The 26,034-nt window shown below is 28.7% G+C and overlaps 1 protein-coding gene across 3 annotated transcripts in view; it reads left to right on the plus strand.

Moving 5' to 3' along the window:
- The first annotated feature begins 245 nt into the window (after nucleotides 1-245).
- The window catches only part of LOC112693812 (BAI1-associated protein 3), a 219,213-nt gene continuing 193,424 nt past the window's right edge, over nucleotides 246-26,034 (plus strand). For all 3 annotated transcript variants that reach the window (XM_025569040.1, XM_025569043.1, XM_025569044.1), the window contains exon 1: nucleotides 246-638. The gene's annotated coding sequence lies outside the window, so the exon portion shown is untranslated. The remainder of the gene's footprint in view (nucleotides 639-26,034) is intronic.

Below are 26,034 nucleotides of genomic sequence, written 5' to 3' on the forward strand. Positions count from 1 at the left end.
GAGGTTGACGAGTGGCGGGTGGATCGGGACGCGGATGGAGTGTCGGCGGAGGACGGGTTCGTGATCGGCTGGGGATGCGGTGTGAAGGGACGGAGGACGCGATCGGAGGCGGCGGAGTCCCTACCCGCCGCCTGCTCCACGCTCGCGGCACCTGTTGACAACCCTCGGCGACAAGCAATGCCGCTGCTGGTGCTGGTGCTGCTGCTGGTGCTGCCTGCTGCTGCTTCGGCTGCTGCTGCCGCGCTGGTGTCAGCCACTCTTGAGCCGCGGTTCGTTGCGGGTGGTGGTCCGTCGTAGTAGCATGCTCTCACACGCTCACGTCCGTTTACACGCATTTCGAATGTGATACTGTCGTATATTCCGTACACGGGTGACCACGAAACGCCGAGCGGGTGAAACACCACACGAGTTCGTATAACGCAAACGCACTCGATCGTGTCGTGTGTTAGTTAAAAAAAAAAAAAAAAAAAAAAAAAAATTAAAAAAACCAAAAGAAACAATAACAATCAAAAGTAAATCTTATCGCTATCTTTGTTGCCGCCGAAATATCGTATTTTACTTTTTTAGACTTTTTTCCCTTTCGCTCTTCCTCCCATCGCAAGACGCGCAGATCACTCATCGTCGCTTTCACGTTACAGGTAATGTACACACTTATTTTTTCAATTACTTTTTCGTACGTAGAACTACGGTTCACTTGGACACCAGTACCTGTTGGTCGAACGGTATCGTTTTTTCGTCTAACGGGTCGTTTCGCCATCGAACGTTTTACGGTACGTCGTTTTGGGCGAATGACCCGATCGGATTTTACGTATGGTTTCACGATTTCTTTGGCATGTCCTGGGCCAATAATCAAATATTTACGGTCCTTATTCAAATGAATATAAAATTCGGGCCGTTAAGCGGGATAAAACGGCTTTTTTTAGTTTTCGACATAAAACCTTGGTATAAAAATATTATTGGATAAGCTCTTTAATAAAACAAAATGCTTCAAGAATGATTTTTTCGGAAAGCACTTTCAACCTATTATTATATTGATTCGGTATATTGATATTAACAAATTTAAATTTAAATTCTTAAATCGTTAAAATAACTACAATAGTTAAAACGATATGCTCATTACACTAAATTAATTTCTACCATTTCAGTGAACAATTTGAATACGTTCGATTTCTGTTGTTCTATAGATAGAAATATCTTAAAATATAAATAAATGATTAACGATATGTTAATATTCTTACTGTATAAGTAGATGTACTATGGAAAAGATATTTTAGTTATTCTTATACAATAATTTTCACTCCCATAAATAATTTTGTTAAAAATTGTTAAATGTGTGTCAAATAATATTCACATGATCACAGTTGATGAAACAAGGCGTCTAATCATATCATGTGACTAAAATAGTTGTATAGTTGTTTCTTATAAACGAATTTCACTTTTGTTATTTTTTCCAAATAAATCAAAAAATAAATATTTTTTTTTTACCTAGTGAAATAAATGTATCTAACTGTTGTTCATTATACATTAATAATATGTCTAGAACATTGTACATTTTTTTTTAAATTTTGCTTTTTTCTTTTTTTAATAAAACAACTATTTTCATACTTCAAATATTTATAAAAATTAAAAATGTTTTGATTTTAAAATTTAAATTGTTATCTAATAATTATCTTTGGTTTTTCACATTTTATTTGAAACTTTAATTATTATCAATTGACTAATATATAGAGTTATTTAATATTTTTCAAATACGTTATAAATGGTCAAGTTATAGATTTAATATAATTAATCTATTAAATAATTTAAAAACGTGAAGGATACGTTTAATTTATTCTATATCAAGTTCACGTTTTTGTTATTTGTATTGAGAAAATGTTTGGTATGCTTATATTCAAAAAACTATGATAATATTTAGAAACGAGCATTGGACAGAGCTAATAAGAAATAAAGGCAATTTTATGAAAAATTGCAGATTCTCTTATATTTTATTATTATTTTTATTTTTTCGATTTCCCTGAAGCTTTAAATAATATTAACATTTTTTGTCAACCAAATGTGTTTTCAATTATAAATTAAAGTGCTTCAATTTAATTTGTTTTTTGAAAAGTAATAAATAAAATAAACTGATAGCAAATATTTTAAACTAAATAGTGAATACAGGATAATATATTATCACGGAATATTAAAAATTCATATCGACAAAGCCAGTAGGTATATATTTTTATAGTTTCAAATATGGAAACAATGAAAATCCTAAATTTACAAAACCTTTAATTCAGCACATTATAAATGTTGGTGTAAAAAATAAACATATTTCGTGTTCTAATTTTTTGGTTTTTACATTGTAACAGAATTATTTGACTTTTTTAAAGTGTAATATGTGTTTAATTTTATTTTCACACCAGTATACTATAAAATATGAATTGTAAAAAACAAGTTTGTGTAAACCTAATATTTATTATTGCAAAGTTGATAACAGTATTTGTGCTATTTATCATTAAATATATTTCATCAGTTGTTTGTGTTAAAATAAATTTTAAAACTTGACAATGTCGCGATGATACAATTAAATCAGGATACGTGAGAATCTTTACGTGTTAACAAAAGATCCTTATGTAGCTATTCAACGAATACGTTCTAAGGTATTTTTGAGATTTTATTTTGTGACCAAATATAAAATTTAATTTTAACAGTAATATTTTTATAGTTTTGTTCCGTTTCTATCATCATCACCTATGCCGACATTCATGTTAGTGGATAATTAATTAAAAAACTACAAACATAATAATATATTATATAACAAAGGATAATTGTTGTCACATATCTAATAATAATTATCGTGCACCGTTCATATTGTTTTACTGTTCACAAGAATATTATACTTTTATGGCCATTGGTGTTTGAATGTAACGAGTGTATTAGAGGTTGTCCGTAGAACCTAACGCTGTCATAACTACGGTATTGAAATTAGAAGTTAACAATTTGTTATAATACTATTACGCGTAAATGCACGTAAGAACACTAATCATGCCTGTGGTTAAACGTATAATATTATCAATAACATTTCATCCAAGCTGTTAAAATAATAATATTATTATTATTTATTATTATTATTATTATTATTATTGTTATAATAAGAAGCAAAGGAAATGATAGTATTAAGATAAAAAACTTTCTTACTCGTGAAATTGCAGATTAATGTGCATAAAATATTTTGGATCCAAGCCAGTGATGGAGCTAGTGTACCAATTTTACTGTCGTGTAAAACAGAAAAGGAATGACATGAATATATTTTCATGTTTCTTTTGTCGAGATTACGTAGTTGTATTATAAAAAAAAAAAAAAAAACCACTTACAGAAGTTTAACATTTAGTTTGGGTGCATTTTAATCCATATTTTATTTTCATTACATAAAACGATATGATGTTATTCGGGCTAAAATTCATTCAAACCGATCGTATTATAGATATTCACAAATGATGTGTGTATTTTTAGATATACAAAGAACTATTAATTATTTTAGTGTTTTTCATATAAAATATGAATCAGGACCGATATCACTTGTCTGGTTTAAGAAGTTTCGATTCCTGTATAAATATGTCTATACGATAACATACTAATTGTTATAAATTATTTTTTTATTAATAATATGAAAAATGCAGAGATTAATAGATTTGAAAATGGCACTAAATTAATTTTAGTCTTGTATTATTAAAATGTCGTTTCCAATACAGGGTCTGTCACCAATATAATAATATTACCTATTGGATGTTCATGGTCAAAACATTAATGTTTTAACTTAATGATGTATTATGGTTCCAATAATATTACAACACGTAGTAAATATATTAATAAACATCACGTGAAATACGAGTATATGAGCAACAGACACATGCAATATATACACACGTCAAAAATATAAGGTGAATACCTATTAAAATATCATAACATCATTATACAAGTTTCAATTTAAGTGTATCTTACCGTCATGACATGGTATTTCCGCGTTTCTTTTTTTAAAAAAAAATAAAAATAATTTAAAATGTAATTCAACGTTTCACAAATATATTACATTATATTCTAATACATATATTGTACGAAACTGGCTAGATTTTTAACCTCGTAGACAATGTGTAGTTGCAGATTATTTTTGTTGCCTTTTTTCACTTTCATGAGAGAAATCCATTAGTTCATTATTATTTTTCATTTTTCCAAACTTTTCCACTCAATTTCTCTCTAATTTGAGCACACTATCTCTCACTCAGTGGCCCACTTTTTCATTACATGGTTCAACACGTAGGTGAGCTTATGTATAATCCATTAACTATATTATCATTTTTTACTGTTATCTACTAACTATACAATACCGATTATTTTTATCACTTCTGCAACCACTTATATAACGTTACTTATATTTATTATTCTCATTTCAACCTATCTCCGTTGTTTTACAAACTTTTTTTTTTTTTAATTTAAACTTCGATTTCATAACTTTACAGGCTATTGTTCATATTCAAATATCTGTCTACATGTTGTTTAGATTAATAAATATTGTGGAATGCATTCTGACAACACAATTTTAAAAATATAAAATAAACAATTCTAACCTTTTAATTAAATATAAAAGAAAAATATAATATAACTATCATCTACTTGTACGTAATATTATGTATAAAATAAAAATGGCATTGATGAGACGATACTGTAAAATATATTTAAATAAACTTTATTATTATTATTTAAAACTAAAGTGAAATCGTGTTTATAATATTCATAGTATTGGCAATACTTCGTATTTATAATTTATAGTAACCGGTTATTATATCTAAATTATTAATTTTAAATTGAACATGATTTATTCATTCTTCGACATTACAACTTATGTAATTTTAAATCTTATAAAGATTAAGATAAAATTAACTCACGGATGAGTGAATTGTTTTCAATAATTGTTATAAAAATGTTATGAGTTATGACTTATTACTAGCATACCATGGTGGCAATTTTGGAGGAATTGCATTTTTTACGATCGTATTTTTTTTCTATTTACTATTCGAATAATGACGTATATATTATACGTTTTTTTATATTAAACTAAGAATAATTTAAATTAAATCTAGGTATGATAGTGTATTGAGCCCATCCGAATTGTCAACCTATGTTCTTTATATTTGGTTTTGTGGTTTTCTAAATTCATATCATGAATGGCAAGCATCTCAGAAAATAGGGGAACTTGACCACCATGTAACACGTTATTTCATTTGTGCTTAAATTTTTTACTCTTTCCGTATTTAAAACCTTTAGGAAGCACGTAGTACAGGTCTAATATACATAAATTATACATACATATTATAAATGGGTACTATTATACGCCAACACCAGAGAGATAAGATAGACTTAGATCGTAGTTTCTGCTTCGCTTCAGACAGTCCAAATATAAGCCCTAGCGGAAGAACTGTCGGTACAATTTCTAGTATCTCTTAAGACATAATTTTATATGTAATACGTATTATTATAGTTATTACTAATATTATTATAATGTGCAGTTTATTTAATAAAGTCATTAACTATTTTACTAACTTAAGTGTCTTCAAATATCTTTTAAACACCTTCAACCGGCAGCCGTAGACCTCCATTACGTCAATAAACAAATTATACTAGTACAGCTGCGTTAGATCTGGGCTCGCCATATTAGTTTTATGTAATATAAGTTTTATATCATATTAAATTGTAGAATTAGCAAATTAAAGACTTAGTATAGAGGACATTTTGAAAGAAACCGTATATTTCTGCCGTATTTTTGTTCTATAACAATGAATAGGGAAACAAACAACTAATTTTAATAATTCCAAGCGAGTACGGGGTAGTAGAACACGAAGAAAATCGTAAAACATCATTGTATCGAAAAGTTGGTAATATTGTAAAAATGTAGACCTAACAAAAAAATACGCTGGAATAAATAGTAGATACAACTATATCTTCAAGAGTGACAAAAGTTATACGGTGACGCACATATATTGATATAATACAAAATCACGGAGGGTGAGCATGTGTTATACTAATCAATCAAGCTATTTATCATAATTTATAATATATTATTAGTAATTATTAGACTGAATAAATATTAACACCAGCTGGTGAATTTTTTTGCCATGTAACAAACTTTATTGAAAACAACAATATTATAATATATTCTGACCATTCTGTATAATTTTTATTGTATTAAGTTTTGACATGCACACAGCGTGCCGTTAATGTAAACTTATATCGTAAAACGTGATTTATGAATAAAATGAAACTAGTTAGTTTTTAATGACAAGGTTAATTAAGGTTAAGAGTGTTGTCAAAAAGAAAGCTCTCATATATTTAGTAAGTTTAATATTTATTATTTGATATAATGTGCGAAAAAAGGCAAATTAAAAAAAAAATAAAATAAAAATATATATTTATTATTACATCGTCTGAATTACAAATATGTATCAAATTAAATAATTTTTATTTTTAAACATTTTTGTTTAATAAAAATTAAAAATTGTTGGTATATATTATAACAAGTTATAGTGTGAGAAAAATAAATAATTCATTAATTATTATTTTCTCTAAAATGTTGTGCTTTTCGATTATGCATTAAAATTAAGTAAAACTAAATCAAGAGTATTTGGACAATTTTAAAGAATCATTTTATATAGTCTACATATACAGGGAACGACATCCGCAAATAATTCGATTTAACACAAACAACATAAAAGTTTACTACATTTACCGAATGTTTTACACAACTTTTAATATAAACATGCAATTAATGTGTAGTGAATAAGTTGGAAAATCTGTAAGCATTATGATAATTATGAGTTTATATTGCAAGCTAAAAACACGTTAGTGTGAAAATTAATTTTTAATAATTTAATTTTTTTCAGCTCGGGTTTCTAGTACAAAACAGCGAATAATATATTTTCAATAATTCAAATATAAATAGGATTTTTCATACTATTTATTGATGACAAACAATTTTAAAATATAACATATATAAAAAAATATGCAACAAATGTTGTACATAATATAATATTATTTATTATGATTATAATATATAATAAGATAATACATACATATATATATATATATAGCATATATATATGCGCTTTCGGTTCCATTATTTCATATGCATTTTTCTACTTTGAATTATGTATCGTAAACAATTTTAAAAGAAAAATAATCTCCTAAAACATAATTAAAACCCGTTTAGATTAACAAAACACCATATTTATAATAAATATCTATTATTTCTTTTCTAGATTAGAAAATAATCCATTGAAAGTTTTGAAATAATTGTCACGATTGTTAAATCCGCACATATTGTTAACGTGGAATATTTACTTTGAAGTTAAATTTATAATGGTCGGAAGTTTCTATTTTATGCTATTGTTGTGTCAACTATAAAAAGTTTTAATTACTTAAATTACTTAAGAATACTTTGTAATACTTTAAATATTTTAATAGTTTAAAATATATCTATTTTTCTGTGCTTAGAATTCGTTTTCATGGAAAATCGAGTTTTCTTTTAGACTATTATTTCTAGTACGATAATCTCATTACTCACAATATATATTCTACCAATGTATAATATGAATTTATTTTCATGAATTGCTATATACAAACTACATTGTAATATCTGTTATTTCACAGTACATCTATAAAATTTGATTTTTAATAAATCTAATAATTCAATATTCTAATAAACAAACACGGAAATTAATTACATATAGTGAAACTAGAACATTTTTATTACCTTTAGAGTTTTCGCGTTTTTCTTTAGTACGTTTTATGGCCAATTTTAATAATATAATAATATTAATGCCAAATGAAATGAAGTTTAATATAGCAAATGTGACAAACGTAGCCACATGTTGATTTACGAGTAAGTACCGTCACTCAAAATTATAATAATGATAATATTACACAATTGAAATGCATTAACCACCTGGGCCTAAATAAGATTTTACCGACATTTATAGGGAAATTTAATTTTTTTACACATCAAGTTGATCTACAAGTGCTAGAAGAGAACGTGAACTAATAACGCACAATGGGCGTGCTAGCTGTGTACAAGGTGTACAAGTGCGTTGGAGAGTAAAAAAATGACGAAAGAGAAAAAAACATATTATAGGCACGATGAATCGAGAGGTAATAATCCACTTATATTTATCTATTTTTCGAACTTTTTCTCTTATCATATATTATTTCGTTGATCGAACGGTTGTCGTACAAAATGTTTTCTACGAAGATTGTTTTTCGTTTTATATTGATTTCATCTAACGTTTTGCTTTATAACGGTATACTATGGTATCGCGTAAACTATGGAACTATATTATGGCTAATAAATAGGTATATGAGTTTGGAATCCAACTGCTACGTCACAGAAATGTTCAAAAGTCGAATTATTAGTCACAACTCTTGGCGTAACGACATAACACCATGCGTATTCAAGTGGTCGCTATTTTATTTAATACTAACTGTACTATCAATTTTTCGAATCGAATAACTCGATTTAGAACCTGTTCAAAAGCAGCAAGTTCACCAAATCAACTCTCGCATAAAGTATGTTTGAATATTATTGTTTTGGATTACGTTTTGAAATTGTAGGCGATCAGGTTACTTCTTAAGAATCTAAAGATATAATTGGTTTTAAATTTTGTTTATTTTTAGATGGGATATTTATTTTTCCCCAAAATACGACGGTGTTTATCGCTGATGAGAATAGTATACCATATTATAATTCTGTTGCAACTCGACATAATAAATTGTATAAATAACATTCCCAATACTAACGTTTTCATACAAGTTATTTTATACCCCGTATTCCTCAGAATACAGGGTAATTCAAAAAATATAAAACTTTATTACACAATCAAAATTATTTTTAATTATGAAATATTTATAAATAAAATAAAATAAATAATGTTTATTTATGAATCAACATTATTTTAACCATTGCTACATAAATATTTATATGATAATATATGAAATAAATTATTATTTTCAATTAGTTACATAGAATAAGTATGTTGCAGTACCGCGTATCGCTGGTGTCAACGCATAGTCGACCGTATGTAGTTTTGGCACAGCGACGCGCGCACTGCGCCGTAAACACTAGCGGAGCTCAATGTGTTAAAAATAATAAATAATAAATCTAAATTTATTAAATTATATATTTATTACCGTAAAAAACACATGAGTTAAGTTCCGTGTAAGTACGTAGTTTTTTGTTTCTCTGCAAGGTTGCAGACAATGAAAATAAGACGCACAGTGTAGACAATTTGTTAAAATAACATGATTAGGCTTCAAAAAATACGTTCAAATATGAAATATTATTGTAATAAAATACTATCAGAATATTAGCTTAGAATTATAGAATTATAATTTTTTACATAATATTACAATTGGATTGTATCTAAACTAACCTTATAATATGTAATATTATTTTTTCAGTACGCTACCTTAGTAGCCAGTGCATAGATTTATTTTTGTTTTTCTTATAATTATTCATCAGAAAATGTATTTACTATGACTGCTCTTTTTAATTAAACTAAATATTGTTGCACACTTATAAGCCATACATTTAAGTGGAGTTTTAGATTCCCCAGTGTATTTTTTCGTAAAACAATTTTATTGAAGTTTGAATACTCGTAAACTTCTTGTGAAAGTATACGTTTCGTCGTTGTTTCACAAACAACTCATCGGGGTCCGAAGCCTTAGGGAAGTCGAGTTGGATATAATATCACATTTTTATATTAAGGGAAGATCAACAGAACCCAAGAATTTTTACTTTGTATTAAAACGACGGTTTTGTATACATATTATATCGATATATTTATTATTTTTCATTTATTCGTAGTGGTTCTGTTTTCGGTTGCGCGTTGATCGCATTGGTATTTAGTGCAAGCCAAGCGTTCATTAGTTGGATGTACTTCTATGGAATTTTCACAGCATTGTAATGTTACATTGTTTTCAAAAAATATTATTCCCTGTACTTAGATTAATACCTGATAATATTTCAGAAAAAACAACTTTGTTAAATAGAGCACTTTGCTTAATGAGACACCCACCATCCATTCGTTCCGCTATAGATTTCCAAGGTAAACGATTGGCTGTGCAAGATATTATTTTACGATATCCGTTATGTCACTGCGCGATTTCTGTTTCCAACGATTCAATCCGAGTGATGTTTCTTTTCAAAAGTTTTTTTTTTTTTTTATGCACTGAGCAAATATTGACTTAATACTATTCAAATAGAGGCCGTCAATTACTTCAGACGAACCCAAATATCCTTTTCAATCATGCTTCTTAGAATCACGAAGGACCAACTGATGTTTAAGTATAATCAAATATTATACCCGAAAAAGCTTCACATGTATATAGAATGTTTCGGTTTGTTTTATGGATTATTCAAGATACTCTGATTCGGAATAATTCCAACAGTTTCAAACTAAATTAAATTCTGTACAGCAATGATTATTAGTATAATTTGATACAAAGTCACTTTTATAGCGCTCCGTAATTGCATAAAAATCTCGTGATCATTTTTATATTTTATTATTTTTATCTATTTTTTATTATATTTTGATTATGGGTATTGATATTTAAAAAGTATTTTTATGATACAAAGATATTAAGCGAATGACTAGATCGGGTCTATATTTAGATTAAAAACTACGAAAAATTGCAATCGAAAAAATTAGTCTTAAATGAATCTGATTTATAATATTCTATAAATGCACGCAAATACTATAAATTTATAAAATATAATTTTTATATGTACCAGCTTTTTTATATAAAATAGTATTTATATAAATAAGCTCATTACAATATATAACTATTAAAATTCAAGGTAATTATTGATATTGTCTCGTAGTTTCTAAATATTTTATTTATAAAAAGAATTCAGCGAGAATGTTTTTTTTTTCTAACTTTTTCCGATTTTTTTTAACAAATCTGTTTTAGAAATAAAATATTAATCCATTTAGTTTAAGCTATTCAATTCAATTTTTTATGAATACCCTATTTGAAGTATATTACAATACATTACAATTATATCTAATGTCCATCAAGAAGTAATTCAATTTTCCCAGATTTTTTAACTTCATAAATTTCATGAAAGGATTACATTGTTATAGTGGTTATTTAACGTTCAGTGTGTGTAAGCCTTTTTCCATTTGATGACGACAATTAAATAATTAAAACAAACGTTGGAAGAATGCAAAAATACCATACGTAATGTATAATCAATATCATATATAGAATTTTACTAATCGAGAAAAAACACCATTGATGTTGCATTTATATAAAACAATAAAAGTATTACAGACGTTTATATGTTTGAAATATTTTGCATGACGTCTACAATAATTGGTAATCTATGTTAAGAATATCAAATTCCATCTAAACATGATTCTTAAAAAGAAATATGAAAATACGTACAAAAATGTAAAATTTTAATACATTTTTACTCTGGATTTCAAGCGCACTGTTTAGCTAATCGTGAAGTAAACAAATAAATGAGAATTATTCACATGCACTAAATGTTACTAAAATTTTGAAAAATTGGATGCAATTCTTCGTGAAATATGGGACACTATTATTGTGTGTTACATTGCGTAGAGCTTAATAGTTTGAAACATATTTCAAAGATGAAAAAAAATGCTTATCAATTTATCAAAATTCGTTTATTAACAGTATCAAAATCCATACAGAAATCGATACATTTTTACTTTACGTTTGCTATCAGTTTTCAGTCAAACTTGTGTTCGAAAATAAATTACAATGGATAAAGAGCCGGTATAATTTTGTATTGGATTTTCCTCTGCGGCATTGAATTTCAACAGTTTCAACAATTTGAATTTTTTAACGTAAAGTTTCATTGCATATATGGAGATCGGATGATCAGTCTTCAGCATAGTCATTTTTCGATGAAATTTAATAAATTAAATGCTGGACTAGTTTCTGGCAAAATTCAGTGAATTATGTCTCGCTGAATGTTCGATTTCGAGCGGAAGAGTACTAGAATACCAATATTTTGTACTCGTATATACATATACACATTTTTGTTTATGTAAAAGAAAGACGAGAAAAAATAGTAAACAACAAATCTAAATTTAATTAAACCACGATTTAGCTTAGTGTCATCCTTTTTGCTCTGGAAACCGGAAGGGAAGCAATTAATCCGTTGGTTTCACATGTCCCGGCTGACGGAAGACCCTTCGCTGGCAAATTGTATAATTTTAAAACTGTGGCACGAGGATTTTGTGTCTGAATAAGGTTAATTATTGCCGCATTTGACCTCACGGAGGGACGTGCCACACGTATATTTATATTCGTATAGTACATATATATATACAGAGGTTTTCTTTGGGGGAAAACGATTGCGAACACGCGACCACTTTTGGCCCCTATTCCGAAACGCAGACCAGCTGTAATTACTCACGTAACCAAAACGCAGGAATAATATAAGACTTTCTTATCTCGGTTCATTCGTGCTCTTAAACTCGCTGTATATTATATTATTGAGAGAAAAATTATATTCTTACACGACACCGATCGTCCGACCGTTCGCAAGTGTAGTAAGCATTCGGATTTAAATGACCGTCCATCAATTGGAATTTTCGACCCTCTGCGTGCCGGCCCTACGTTAACCCTCAATTATTTATAGTAAATCACCTGCGATCATGAGATGTCTGTTAAACCTGTCGTTGATGGCCTGTGAATACGGATGGTGAATTGTTTTTATTACGAGTGTGCACTTACGGGCGCATCGTGACTGAACGCTCGTCAACCATTTGGTTGTTCCACATGACCACAATTTATGATCTTCGTTCTGTGCGCCTTAAAAATCTGCAAATTCACGTAAAATTGATGAAAATGGCTGATAAACGAAAGTGTAAAAGAGCGTTTGAATGAACAATTTTAAAACATCTTAACTTTAAGATATGCCAAATCATTTTTTGGCGTTAAAATGTCATATAATCTTTTGTTTTCGAGTAAAATAAATTGAAAAAAAAAAAAAGTTGTTTATTGTCACTTATAAAATGCACCTTAAAGTTTAACAGCTCGGATAAAATAATAACCGATTAACACTATCACGTGTCATTTAAAATTTCGTAATATTGGGTTTCTCCGGGAACAACTTATTACATTTGTACAAAAAGTAAATAATTAAATTTACGTCTTTATATCGAGTTGTAATATTGATTCTTCCAATATAAAAATGAAGTATTTTTTTATGATATTATATTATATTAAACATCATACCGTACATAGGAAAAAATAAAATCAGAATATACGAGTACTTAGAATTTATAAATAAAACTAATCTTCTTTGGATTTATCTATGGTTATAAAATTAAAATAATAATAATAATAATAATAATAACAAATACAACCAGAATTAAAAGAGTGTCTATACATTAAGTTTATTATAATATATAATTTACGGCCAGTGGTTCCGAACAATACAATACCAACAGTGAAATATTTATCTTATTGTATCATCGCAATAATGATTATAAAAACAATACATTGTAAAAAACTGTCCATTAAAATCAATTACATCTCAAAATATATAAAAAAAAAAAACATCCCGATGACTCACCCTTGACCAATAATATTAAAATAGTTTTTTTGAGCTATAGTTTTCGTACCGTCTTAGACAAAATATGATTACAAGTTGCAATAAAAAATTAAATATCAAACATTTTGGGAACAATGAATTATTAAAAAAAAAAAAAAAAAAAATAATATAAAAATGTGATATAATAAAATAAAATGCTTTATATATTTATTCAACTAACCAAATATATTAATATGAAACAAACAGTTAAATCAGTAAACATTTTTCTGTTGAGTTTTTATTTTTATTATTTTTATCGAAATTAAAATTTCAGATTTATTGAATATTTATTAATATATTCAAATAGGTGCATGTACTTAAATTATTTGAAAAAATTATCGAAATCACAAAAAGTTCTGCATTTTAAAAATTAAAATATTAGTTCGATAAATTATATTAATTGATATATATTAATATTGTTTTATCAGCACGAAGGTATATCTTACAAAGTATCCACAATTAACATTCTTTCCCATAAAATCGCCAAATAAATTATTGGTGTTCATTGTGAACGCAAAATTAATTTTGCATCCCAAAACGTTTTAAACTCGTGAAATAATCGTTAATGATCTCATTACGTTGTAGTAATAATACACAAATATTTTGATAACGATCTATTTAATTTGGTGGAATTTATTTTGATTGTATTAAATCAATTGTGTTTGAACAGTGACCGAACTTTTTTTCCAACACTTAAGAAGTTCCCGTATAGTTGAAAGTTGTGCGACCGAGTTTTTGTGCTTTTCTTTTTCTTATCACATAGGGAATCGATTTTTTTTTATGGTAATGAAACAATTTATTTCACGAACTAGTAGTAAGTAAGCTGGTTGAAGCGATGAATTCTGTTAAGGGTTTGATATTTTTGTCCTTTCAAACGTTCTATAAATATGGTGTTTTAAATTACGACTAGGTCTTGACAACGTAGTGAATCAACGTTTGTACGAGCTGTATAAAGTGAAACATCTTAAAATAATAAAAAAAAATATTTATATTAATTTCGGAATTGAAAAATAAAAACGTCGATCCCGTGTACTTGCATTATTTGTTTGTAATTTCTCGATACTCCAACGTCAGTGTCAATATGAGTATCATCATTCGCTTCCCGTAAACCATTAAAAACGGATTTGGTATTATTATATTATATGATTTATGTATCTCGTCTAGCCTGGAGCGCTAAAGGCGATAAACTCACTCGAATATCAACTCTCATATAATCTGGGAAATCGTTTCACACTACTTATTTTTCTCACACAGTGTGCTGTGTACCGTCAGTCAACACTATTTACATTCGGTCGGAGATATAAGTGTTTGATTTACTCGTAGCACATATTAAAACGGAGAATGTAGTGATTCAGAAAAAATAAACTAGTCTTACACCGTGATCCAAATAATATTTAGACACCGTGTCCATCATGTCCATCAAATAAACGATACTCTTTGAATAGAATATATTATTATTATACTGACCATTCTTTAACTTCAATAGTCCCCTTAGGCCGAAATTTACTTTCTATTAGGTACGCTAAAACTAAAACTAAAAAATATCAGTAACTATGTATTTTACTTTTCAAATAAAACTCGTTTAAAATACTCTATTTAAATTTAAATGTATTTTTACATCCCGAAATATTATACAAGGGATGTCCCTCGGAAAAAATGTTATTATAACCTAACTTAACAATGTTCATAACATCGTCAGTAAATCCGTAGTATTACTTAAGATCGTGTTGTTCTTATAATTACAGTACCAACAAGTGTATATGTAATTTTTTCTATTTTCCTTCAATCGTCAACACTCTAGCATACTATCATTGTTATTCTACGCTTACTATTGCCCACCTTTTAGTTGTTAGAAAAAAAAATAATAAAAAAACTATTGTGTATTACCGTTGTTATGTTATTATTATGTTAATCGATTGTGTATTTTTGTGTTCTGTTGACGTATATGTACTAAGTTATATACGATACGACGTAGGTGTAATAAAGAATTGCAAAAGCCGTTAACAATATGAGAAAAAATGTGACAGTATTCGCATACAACCATAACCGTAACAGGTGATATACGATTCAAAAAATATTAATATTATTACGCAATGAGAAGATCTGTGCCAATATATTACTATGTTTTCACGATCGTAGGTTTGATATTACGATGAGTATTATCATGACATATCATGACAGAATATAACTTTCAGTCATCTTGTTATCGAAATTTAACATACAATATGTCTATAATAAACTTCAGAGTCGAATTTTGAAAGAAAGGGATGGAGGCAACTATAACTAGACCTTTTTTTTTTTTTTTTAGGTATACTGAAAATATGTGAGATTATATACTTAAAACAAATATAAATATAACATATAATACATTGAAATAGTAAAATATATTTTAAATCATACTGCAAACAGGGTAGCGTGTTACCTTAAATGCAGCACTTTTTAAAATATTAAAAATCACCCCCGACCAGCTATTTTGATTTGGATATACCCCTGATGTATTAGTATACGATAGAGACATTCTAAATGTATAAATTTTATGTTGTGTTTGTGTGAAACGGAAGAAGTGCACCAAAGTAGTATTTCCCACACAGAACTGACTGACATCGTGGGTTGGAAATTATGTTAAATTCATAATCTACTATCACTGCTGTATATTTCATAATTTAGGTATATAAATAATTATTCAGAAATAACCTTTTAAAAACACAGTCGGATGAAAATAATTAGGAATTTCAAGTTTAATCATAATTATTTACTTTCACCCGTAAAGTGCACATTCCCAGCATAGCTCACGTTTATAAATATTCGGAAAGCTTTTTTTTCTAAAAAATACAAAATGCGTATTCAAATCTAACTTAAATTGTTCATCAGTTTTACACACACACACATACATACACACGTGCATACGTGCATGACTCGTAAATCTTATTTTATATTAAAAATATACATTCAATAAGTCATAGGGTTACACACTCTCACTTCAGTGCGCACGAAACAGAAATATGATTAATTTTAATTTACACTAAAAATTATAAGTAAGCTTAATATATTGCTGTTTATTAATAATGGCCAATGAAATCATTACTCGTAATATACGATTATTATTATCATTATAAAATAATTTAAACCGTGCATGGTTCAATAAAAACTTACTGTAGGCCCTATAGTAGTAGTGTTATAAACTATTATTTTTATTTTTGAACATACTTATTTTTGTTATTGTTATCTTACAACTTTATGTATTGTTTCTATTACGGAAAATACAGGTATAGTTAAGTGATTAGGTTAGGCAAACTTCATAGAACTTTAGGATAGCAGTACAATAATATCGCGATTGAGTATAACTACATGGCCAAACATCACTCTCAGCGTTTTCGTAATAATTCATTATTGCTGTATACTATATTCGTGTGTTTTAATGGTGTTTGGAAAATATATTTGTAAGATGACTATTGTCCTTTTTTTTTTTTTTTTTTTTTTTTTTATTATGCCTTTGTCTTTGAACTTTACATCAATACGATTAAATTGAACATGCAGACTATTTACTGTCTTTAATATGATATAGGTACTCCTTGTAATTATTATTTTCGTCTTCAAAAGGTTGAGCATGTATGAACGTTTGATGTCCCTGTGATGAACAATATAATTTTTACATTTTGTTTCATTCCAAATATGTATATATAATATTATAACTAAACGACGTTCTTTCAGAAATTTAAATCACGAAATCAATGAGTATTGCGAAAGATAAATAATAATAACGAAAAAAAAATGTACAAATACAATAGGAGTAATTTTTGCTAATAATATAAAATACCATACAGTTTTAAAATAAATTTTCATAAGCAAACATTGTATTACGTACATATTAAAATAATGACCATCGCATTGTTCGAAATAAATGTTTTGGTGTATCGCAGATATTCACAGTATTACTCGTATTATATGTTTGTCACCAGCAGTCATTGAAATTAAATCGTGTGTTTAACGATCGTCGATAGCACAATAGACGACACAATATCAAACCGTACCACAGATGGCACCGACTACAAAAGGTGTTATATTTACTACTAATCGTAAACCATCGTTTACGTTCAAGTTTAGCGGTGTGTTTTTATGGTGGACCGGCAGATTGTCCGCCATTTATAACCATGCATCTCGAACGTCTAATTGCGAAATATCCAGGGCTTTCCTAAAACTTTGAAACTTAAGCTAACTTATGACTAAATTAGAATTTTGAAATTAAATGAAACACAAAACGAAAAAAAAATTCCAATTTAAGCGAAAACCACCAAAAAATCCTAAAAAAAGGACTAATATTAATTTTAACGTTTTCGAAATACGATTTGAACTAATTTTATTTCCTGCAATTATTTTATGATTTAAGTTTTGGTGGTGTAAATATATCGTAAGTTTAGCGCATTGCGAAACCAATATTTGACAAAATAGGCCCGGTTCCATGATTTACGAGGGCAAAATTATACGTGGAGAAATTATTTAGTTATACAAAAAAAAATAACAATATTTAGAAATTACCGTTTTCAACGGGATTAAAATATTAGGGAAATCGCTCGAGAGACAGTCGTACGTTCGGTTTGCTAATATAGCCGTACCGTTCGGAAAGATGACGGTTTGTATTTAATTGAACGTTTAGTGGTAATGTTCATCTCGCAGTTTTCATCGTGGTATTATCTCATAGATCCTATAATTTTTTTATCGCAACGTCCATTAAGATCTATGTGCCATGATCGTATGACGTTTATCAGTAATCTGGCCCCTTCGTCACCCAGGATCGTGCGCTCCGGAGAAATCGGTTTGATTCCATACTTATTTTTTTTTCGTTCTACTTTCTACAGATTGTGCTTAGACTTGGAACGAAATTGTGTCAACTTGAACCGAGTGGATAATCGTCGTCAACGGCTTTACGTTTCAGTATTTTTACCCGGTCACCGATTCGGTCTGTTTCAATTTCTGACCACGGATCGCGACTTTGTTTTTGAGTCGTTCGGATACACGTCTCGTAGTCGGACGCAAAATGAACATAAATGGTCATCACAGTCGCAGGCCTTCGTTCTGTTGATGTGTATTATCGATTTCTCGTTCTTTTGTAGCAAACAATTTGGCCGTTGATGTCGTTGCGGTTTATACGCGACAGTGAAGAGTGGTCTGTGTTGTAAATTAGTTTGGAAAATCCTATTTTTAAAAGTACGATAACTGTATTATTTGATGTAAAAATAATAAAACTGATTACCTAATTGAACAATATACCTATCAAATTACGAAAAACTTTTACAACTTATCAAGCCAATACAATTACGATAAGGACACAGAAATATCAAACAAAGCATATACCGCGCATTATTCTGTCTTTTACGTTTAGCTATCTGTACGGTGTGCATGTATGAAAGTTATAATTTTTCTTTTTTAAAACTGAAGTATGGGCTATTGTGCAGAAGGTTAGTGTATTAATAATATTGTATTTATGCTTTTCATGATTTAATCTAGTTAATACAAAGATGATTTATTTATTAAGGCTAGTTGTTATTCTTAGAACATAAAATTATGTAACTAATAAATAGAGCGCGGATTTGTATGCACTTAAAAGTATCGAAATATGCCATATAATATGCAGTAAAAATCATGAAATTATGCAAAAAATATGCAAGAATTTTTTATTTATTTAAAATTTATAATTCAACCTAAAAAAATTAATTACTTAAATACTTAATACAAAAAAATTTAGGGAATTTTCTGAACTTAATTTATTTTTAAAATTTTATTTATTATTAAAATAAATAATCAAATGCATTTCAAGTTTATCTTCTGTGAAGCTGTGCTATCGGTTAACATATTTTTAAAGACTGAAAACGAACCCTCGATGTCAACCGAAGTTATTGGGGTATATTTGAAGCAAATGGTATGTCAATAATCGACTGACACAGCAAGAGCGATTAAGTTTACGTCGTAATCGATTATTTATTTTATAACTAAATATATATATATATATATATAAATTATTATTTAGTGACTATGAAATTTATTTTTAATTTTTCTTTTTGACAAAATATTATTTTATACATTTTTTTTTTTAAATTTTCACTTCAATATGCAATAAATTTTAAATTTTGCCAAAATATGCAAAAATATACAATAACCTCTAAATATGCAGAAATATGCGAAAAAAAATTTCACCAATAGCTTCAATTTATGATGATTCGTAGAAATAACTGACAAAAATCCAAAAATATTGATAGGAAAAAAATATGCAATTGCATAAAAATCCGCGCTCTACTAATAAATGATTAATTATTGCTGTTACACGATACTTCTATAATATTGTACATACTCTTGGATTTTAACCTTATACATTTTTTTACTTATACTTGCGTATTAACGTGGCATAGCTATTTCAACTGTGTATTAACTAGTTAAAAAATAGTAAAAAAAACCTTTTCAATATTAATATTTAATTTTTGTTTATTTTATTCGAGGGAGTTGTAGTTATGAAATTAACGATTAAAATTTCACTATGATAGGAAAAATTGGATGATTGAGTACACAAATAAAATTAAAGCTGGCTTTAATAATTATGCGATAGTTTTATCATGAACATGAATTCAATGTAATAGAAATATTCATATATTTAGTAAAAATATGTTTTAGCCAAAAACAATATTTAATTAACCTATGAATGATGTATCAAAAAACATTAAGAAAAATCAAACGGGTCGACCATAAAATAATTTTCGGAATATTTTAAAATAACTAAAAGACAAAAAAACTACTCATTGTTAAGTCTTATTCCTCTCCTGAAAAGTCAGGAAAAGGAAGTGCTTGTTTACTTCTAAATAATTCTTTGGTATCACTAATATAAGTTACCAAATTTATAAATGTAATTAATGATGTAGATTATAATAGAATTGTAACATATACTTCCAATGAAGCCCTAGCTTTTTTAATCGAAAATGAACTAACAAAACCACAGGAACTATATATAAGACTTGAAGCCAAGAAAAAAATATTGATAAATACCCACCATATGCAAGTATTCTAGAAGGAGAAGAAAAATGTTATCCAGATAATTTACATATTTCTGAATCTAAATGTTTGGATCCTATGCAAAGCCTTTTTAACCACACTGTTCATAGAATTTTTGAAATAGAAACAGTCAAGTCAATGCAAATTAAAGAAAATATTTACCACTTTGAAAAGTTGTACAAATGGCGGATGGTAGCAGTGGCCAGGCAGAGTAAAAACAAAACTTTAATAACGATGATACATCATACATAACCGGCCATGACTTGTTCATGTTTTCATTAGTACCTATTTAGTTACATTGCTTAGTACAAGAAAAATATGGCATCGTCCATGCGTTTTTGTCATCCAATAAAATTTAATTTTGAAAGGAAAAAATCGATAGCAGTTAAAAAGAAGTTATTGCTTCTTAAATATAAATAAATAATCTATTGCTTACAGAAATATTATTCCCGATTCTAATGTGTTCTGACGTGATGTGATTTATCATGTCGAAGTTAGTTGTATACACTTTTTTTTTACCTCAACAATTTCAGAAACACCCTGTATATATAATTTAAATTATTTATTTATTTTAGTCCGATTATTTTTAATTTTATTATTGATTCTGGTACTCGACGGTCGAATAAGGAGATGATCAATATTTATTGGTTTTCTAGTATTGATATGCCCTTTCAAACTATATGCGTCCGTTTTCATAATTTTTAAAGAAAGAAAAATAAGAATAGTTTAATCCGATTCGTTAAATTTTTATTCTCCTTTAACTAAGCGTAAAATTAAAAGGCAAACATTGATTGTAATCTTTAATTATCATGTCGAGTTTATTACCCGAGGACCTTAAATACAACCCTATTATTCCATTTGAATAGGTAATTAGAGAAGTGTTCTGAGATGAATTCGATTAAATATGATTTGCTATTTTAATAACAATAGATAATAAATTCAAATTTTGAAAAGGTTTTTTTTTTTTTTTTTGAAATGGCGTGAAACTTGTAGATACAAGTACAATAGATACAATAGATCATAAATTATTGCAACTTAAAATTCTTAATAATTTAAACCTGAAACTTAAATCGATGTATGATTAGTTAATATTAATTTTTTTATCATAGTTTCCCTTATATTATTATCTAAGCTTGTTGTTCATAAGAATTACACATTTTTCAACATTTGGAAATGAAAATAGATAACAGTCAGATTAGTTATCAGTTAATTTGCATCCATAAATATACATTTTATAAAATGCATTATTCTTGTACATTGAATGTAAAACTTCTATTATATATTATGTATAAGAACCAAGCCTGAGCATAAATGAGTTAAAAAGTTAAAATTTAAGTTAAAAGTTAAGTTAATTTAACTTATTTCTTTACTGATAAATTAACTTAACACATTTCCTTACAGATTAACTTGAAATTAACGTATTATTTTTTTCATTTATCCCAATTAAGTTAATTTTGATATTCAAGACCATTAAAGTGATTTTATAAAATACCATATTCGATAACAAATTTATGGAATTTATAAAAATATAAAAATAAATATTTTGAAGAATATTTAGTAAGAGCATAATATTTTTCATGGTATAAACTAATAACAGAGGTTCACCATCAAATGATCTGAGATACAGCAGTAAAATAAATAGAAATTATAAATACAAACCACATTAGTTTAACAAAAATAGTTTAATACTCAAAAATAAATAAATAAATAAATAGGAAAAATGTTTCATTTACATAACGAAAAAAAAAATCGAGTAATATTCATAAACATAAATGTTTTAGTTAGTATTTTTTGTCCAAAATTGAAAATTTTTATAAGTACAAATAATTGAGTTATTATAATTTTCGCATTTTTGGTAAAACGAAAATGATCTAGAAAAAAAAATTGTTTTTTATTAGTAATAATAACAAAATATGTTATTCCTCGTTCATTTAGCTTACGCTGTGCCTTATACTCGTATACTCAATAATCTGATGTATTTATATATGATTTGTTTCTAAATATCCAGCAATCTTATTTAAATACGTCTTATACATGTACTTGTTCTCTGTACGAAGACGCTCGATTTTTTTTGTTGTCTACTTAACGCTAGGAAAGAAAAAACAAAATTAGCATACGTGGCACCGATTCATAAGCATATACACTGAAAGTTCTTTACTCACATGGATTATCCAATTGCACCGATTTTAAAGTTTGAACTGGTATTCCTCGTACGTGAGTGTCATTTTAAAAACGATAACACAATGTTAACGTAAAATAGTCGCTATTACTTTTAAAACAATTGAAACAAGTTAGTATAAAAAAAAGCTTGGAAATTTACTATGGGGATCTGAAATGAAAGTCGAAATGAACTTGCTTTTTATAGTTATAGTTATAACGCGCTTGTTATAGTACCTAATATCTTAGGTACTTTTAATAACGTGGAAACATAGAATTTTAACATCGTCCGCGGATGATAAAATACTTATAGTAGAAATGGTAATAGTATTCTTGTAAGATAGAGGTTCAGACAGTTTGGTTTTTTATCGATCGATATACTTTCGTACTGTATTCGACTGAACCCCTCATCCGTTGCCATCTACAAACACTGCGGTACACGGAAAAGTCAAACGAAAATAAAATGTATTTATTTGTTTATTTAAATGTAAGGCAACAGGTTTCTATAAGATCACTCTTATCACTTGTAGTAGGTATTTAAAAATCCCGTATAACTAATATCTATTTTTAACCAAAATATAATATTTTCGCTATCCCGGGGATCAATATTAAGTATTGTATACGTTGTTATATTATTATTATTATTATTATTATTGTTACGATATTGTGTAACGCGCACCTGGGCTTTATCTATATTCATCGGTATGTGCAGAACCACCCTGGGCGCAACTGTACGTGCCATCCAAATAATTGCTGCCATGCCATCAGTTTCACGTCCACAAAGGTCTCTGGCGTCAAATATTGCTTGCCTTTCGTACCTGGGACCACCCCATGGTAGTGAGGTAACAACGGCGTCCACCCTAAGATTAGTGGTGGTGGTGATAAGATTTATGATCGTAAAAAAGAAACTACAAGTCGACCGGGTTCGGCGAAAGGGATTAATAGAGTTTTATACTTATCATCATTCATGATCATTAATTGATATGATGAGCCACTAATTAATGAAAGACGAATATACATCGATAAGATGACCTCCTCTGCAAAATATTTTTGTCGTCATTTTATAAGTTTTTCTAGATACTTAATGATATTTTTTCTCTTTTCACGTCAAAAAAGTATCGTGGGAAAAATAACTACTAAAAATCTGCTCTAAATCGGTCGGTACTATAATCGTTCTCACCTGGGTGTCAGCTTTTGACGGGCCGAGTTCTGTGCTGGGGCCAGAGGTACTATCGGCGGTTGGTGCTAATTGCGCCATTTCGTCGGCCATCGTCCGTGCCCTTTTTTGCACCACCACGTTACACGTCCGTGCGGGACCGTTTACGTACTAGACGTCGACGTCTGACACGACGTGGCACATAACCACGTCGGCCTGAGCGGATCCGTTCACGTAAATGGTCTCGTCACCAGACACGACATCGCTAGTGGCCGGGCTCGCCTGGGTACATCCGTCCACGTACGATATCTTGAAATGGCTACACGTAACGTCACGAATGGTCACTTGAGTGTGGTCGACTGAATCTCCTGTGGTGGTGGTGACGGTAGCAGATATTTCGTCCGTTTGCGTGCCAGTGTCGGCTGTGGCCGTGAGGCAGTGAAGACGATCGGAACGGATCTGTTCACCGTCTCGCCGTCCACATTGTAATGCTCCGGCAAAGCAACTTTGATGACGAATCCATGGCGAGCTAAAGCGGGAAAAGCGTGAAGTATGTGTGAAAACTTGGGCAGATCGACCATCCTCGGCATCTCGCGCGAATTGAGAAATTCAATCGTACTCGCCGTAGTCGCCATCTGTCATCGCGTTCCAGAATGTTGGCCATCCACAGATGACACAATACACCAGTAATTGCCATACTTCTTCCGTATTTGAAGTCATATCTTAACTGCGACGGCGATTTTAAGCGCAACGACGAAACTGAAAAAACAATACGTGTCTTACATGCAGTGGGGTATTCTGTATCACGTCGGACGTGATAGCTTTGCGCGGTAGAGGAACAAAATCGTTACGATTCGTTTTATGATAGTATCATGTAGTTCATTTACCTCGTTGTGGATCTCATTTTTTTTTTTAATGTTTTGATACAAGAATCAGGAAAATTATTTTTAATAGTAGTGTTCTCTTAAATAATGAACAATGTCAAATAATCTCGAATTCGTTTGGTAATAATTTAGTTGCGATATATTTGCCTAATAACGTTTAAAGTCAGTTGCATAATCAATACTGTTAATGGCCAATTTGGTAAAAAAAAAAAATACAACTTGAAATTAAATTTAGAAACTAAATAAAAACGAATAATAGTATATAAATTAATATAGAACTAATAATAGGGGTCCCACCGGTCTCGGATAAAGTAGTCAACTGTCTTGAGAATATTGAGTAAAAATGGCCATGCCCCCCCATGAATTACATTACCATTGTCATGAAAAGTGACCGTAAATCTATATTACATAAATAAGCAAAGGCGGAACTAGGGGGTGGAAAACGATGATTCATCCCGGGGTGAAAATTTTAGAGGGTGTAATTTTTGTAACTATTACAACTAATTTAATATTTTTTACTTTGTTAAATACTGATATCAAGTTAAAACTCAATAAGTATGATTGTATATGAATTATTTGAAAAAAAATTCTCAAGAAGAGTATTTAATTATTGGTCTATGATAGGACGTAATTTTAACAATAACCCCGGGCGTAAAAATTCATAGTTCCACCTCTGTAAATAGTTACATATTATCATTCATTATATAATACAATTATTATGAAAATTATTTCTTAATCGATAATATTATTAGATAAGATTGATATTATGAAATATTACTGAATATGAGAAGAAATTAAAAAGCTGATCAACATTTTGAGATGACTCTTTTATTGAAATTCAATAGGTATTTTGATTAATCTATCCTTTGTATTGTTTTATTTGTTTGGATTTTAATAAAGTTAAATAATGTTGTGTATTTATTTTAATGTTTTGTATCTAATATATACATTTATTGTCTATATAATTTTATAGTTACACTTCAGCTCCAGTAATTATTTTTAGCTTTTATACTGTTGTTGGACATTAAAAAGAATATTTTTTTAAATTATATTTATTATTTGTGATTTGTATGAAAAATTAATAAAAACTAACCATACATAAATTATCGTAAATTTGATATTTTAGTACTTAAAAAAAA

This window comes from Sipha flava, unplaced genomic scaffold, assembly GCF_003268045.1.
Source record: "Sipha flava isolate LNK unplaced genomic scaffold, YSA_version1 118_pilon_pilon, whole genome shotgun sequence".
In the NCBI taxonomy this organism is placed as follows: domain Eukaryota; kingdom Metazoa; phylum Arthropoda; class Insecta; order Hemiptera; family Aphididae; genus Sipha; species Sipha flava.